The sequence below is a fragment of the Arvicola amphibius genome, chromosome 7 (assembly GCF_903992535.2).
Source record: "Arvicola amphibius chromosome 7, mArvAmp1.2, whole genome shotgun sequence".
Classification (NCBI taxonomy): Eukaryota; Metazoa; Chordata; class Mammalia; order Rodentia; family Cricetidae; genus Arvicola; species Arvicola amphibius.
In genome coordinates, this window is record NC_052053.1 from 126,900,181 (window position 1) to 126,903,543 (window position 3,363).

The following is a 3,363-nucleotide window of genomic DNA, read 5'->3' on the forward strand; positions in this document are numbered from 1 at the left end:
TTTTTCCTGATGCATTATTATGTATTGGGTTAAGCAATATATACATTTAAAAGATCATTGTCCAAAGATGCCCCAGAATTCTGAATATTACAAAAAAGGTGTATATTTCAATTTCCAAAATGAATTAAGTACTCACATTTGTGCCTCTGAACAATCCAAAAATTGTTATTCATTGCAAAAAATAACAGGTACCACTGGTAAGTCTGGGGTGGACAGCTAACATCTTTGTCTCCACGGCCTCTGTGTTGGTCTCTCTCAGAGGGAAGACACTGAGTCTTCCTTTTGCTTCAGCAATGTTTCATATGGGGCACTTTACAATTGCAGAAACCTTATTGTGGGCGCAGAAGAGAGAAAGAGAGAGAGAGAGAGAGAGAGAGAGAGAGAGAGAGAGAGAGAGAGAGAGAGAGAGAGAGAGAGAAATGAAGACCTGGGCACCTTAGCACCCTGCTCTCCTTTTCCCATGGAACTATAGGCCCATTGGTTCACTCTTTTGCTCATACCATATGAAGTGTCCCAATTCCAGGCTTCCTACTCTCACCTTCCACCCTGCAAAGGTGCTCTTACTGATTCTCTGAGATCTTCCCTAAGCTTATCCCAGACTTCCACACCATCAGCTACTTGGCAATTTGCCCTGCATCTTCCCTAAGCACAGAGAAGCTGTGCTAGCCAGGAGCTAACAATACAGCAGAAGGAGGGAGCACCAATGGGGGACATCTAACATGTTGTAGGAAAAATAAAATTAAGCAACAAAACTCTTTAGAGATAGAGAGGCTTGAAAAGAGAGTTCTCCTAAGTAATGTAAGAATCTGCTTTCTTAGCTCTCTATAAAGTGCATGCCATGGGACCAAAAGAACAATCCTTCATCCCCAAGAGAAAGAAGTGAGCTTCAGCAGAGACTAACTCCGTTTACATTCGTCTCAATAAAAATGCTGTGTGGTTTGTAAATCGCGGATATACTAATCACATCCCTTTAAGAATACACAGTGTATTTTCTCAGTGTGGACACAATTTATTCACATCGGGGAGATGTTTGACTAGCCTCCCTGCAGGAGGATTTATGTAAGGAATCTTACACACATGTAGCTGTTTGGCTTCTTAATGAATTAGGTGCCGTGGAAAAATCATGTCCAGAAAGATGGTTCTGGGGAGGTATAGGGATTACCAGGTAGAAAATGTGGCCTGTGTCCTACAAGAACCATGCAGGTCAGAAATGACATTTGTGTTTGGTCAGTTTTAATTTGATAACACAGTTTATAATCTCCAGTTCGACCATATGCTGACCTCCAATTAAATCACACCGTGTAACTCCACAACAGCGCAAAAACAGACAAATCTCATTCTCCACAGTACGGCCCGGAGGACAGAATAGCAGCTTTTCATTTGCCTGCGGTTTAATCCATTTTCTAATATGACTACCAGCTCCATACCAAAGCCACATTGTTCTCCCTGATAAGTCTGGGCGAAAACTTCCTCTAAGAAGTCATTGAAATGAGACTTCTGTCCCCAAGTGGTTCTGAGTCGGGAAGTATACGGTAGAATTTGCATTTTAAGGATCTAAATAATGGACTAGCTGAAGCTGATAGGTTTCTCAGAGAAAACGTAAAATTTGACCCGCACTTGGCAGTGTATTCTTATCACTGATAACTGAGTTCTCAAGTCATTGTTTCTAAATGGATGACAGAATAGCCCCATGTTCAGTCTTAGGTAGTCTGTAAAGGTGACAATAGAATAGAATACTGTTAGTATTCTACATAAGGAAAAAGGGACTTCAATTCTTTTAATATTTTTATTTTAATTTTTTTTACCCACTGTGAAAGTTTGTAACTGAACACTTCTTCTGCAGAAGCTTAGGCAATATTGAATTAAAAGTAGAGGCTCTGTTACAAAGAGCAATGCCTTGATGCAGGGTAAGGTCTAGTTATCTGTATTTCTAAGGACAATCGTTTAGAAGGCTGTTAAGGTTTATGTTGGTTTAGTAAAGTGCTGGTTGTAGGTTCTCCTTCAAGATCCATGAGTTCATTAGACCTTGGTAGTTGGCTAAGTTTCCAGTGCTAGGCAAGATTTCTCTCGCTGATCAGGTCTTAAGTCTAATTAGACAAGACAGGAAAATATGATGTAAATATATCAAAATAATTATGCAATTATATAATCACCTCTAAAAATTATAAATTATTTTTTAAAAAATTATATAGGCTTTATAGAAGGTTAGCATGCTCAGATCTGCCTGTGTCTCTTGGGGAGACCAATAAAACCTGTTTTATGTCTTGATTTCTACCTATTAATATGCAAGATGGTAACACCCTTAAGACTGGTATGAGCAATAGCTCATGAGTCATTTTAAGTATTTAGCACTTCTCAGTAGATCAGCAGTACATACACTCTTATATGTTTTTATAATTAGGCTTCAGATTAGCATGTTAAATGCCTGATAACTAACTGCAACATGTCAATCCCAACCCGTGTTTGAAAAGGAGGTGTAGCTCAATGTCTTTTGCATTCATTTGTACAGACTTTGCTAGTGGATTCCCTCAGCCCTTTACAACACATTGCAGACTGTCTTCTTCCCAATCTCTTTTCTGCATGCAGCTTCCTCCAGCCAGGGGTTGCTCTTCTTTTCTAAGGTTTAAATAACTATAGCGTTTGCAGTCATTAATGCTTGGGGCCTTGTCACACCATTTATTCTGACGTCTGAGTCTGTTTCCAACAGAGTATAAGCTTGCTGCAAGCAGGCAGCAAACTGCATGGTTGGGTAAGCTTTCTCCTCAGTTACAGAAAACAGCTAGGCTTTAGAAAATATCTTCCCAAGCTAAAGAAACAAATGTAAAAGTGTGTGTGTGTACCTTCCACACATAAAGCTCAGCATCAGCATCCACAAAGCCCTTGTGGACAGATTATCAGGACAAGAGCCTATAAGAGGCAAGTGGAATAGAAGATTAGAAAATACATTTTTAGCTCTTTCCAGTTATACTTTAAACTTCTCAATAGATGGTCTCTTTGTTAGTGCATGGAAGTAGAAGTAGGATCAAATGTTAATTGGGAGAGAGGGCTGAGGACAGTGCTCAGTGCGGTAAGTAAGCACTTACCACACAAGCACAAGAACCCGTGTTCTAACTACGAGAACATTTGTAAAGCCAGGCCCAGTACTTCAGCATCTCAGTGCTCCATTATTGGGACAAGCAGCCAAGATGGGAGCATTTCAGAAGCACCCAGACCAGTTAGCTTGGTTTACACAGCTACAGTCAACAAGAGATCCTATTTCATACCAGGTAGAAGGTGAGGAGTGATGCCTAAGTTTGTTCTCTGCCTTCCACAGGTTCACCTATAGGAGCACACAGACACACGTGCATACACCCATTCATGCAC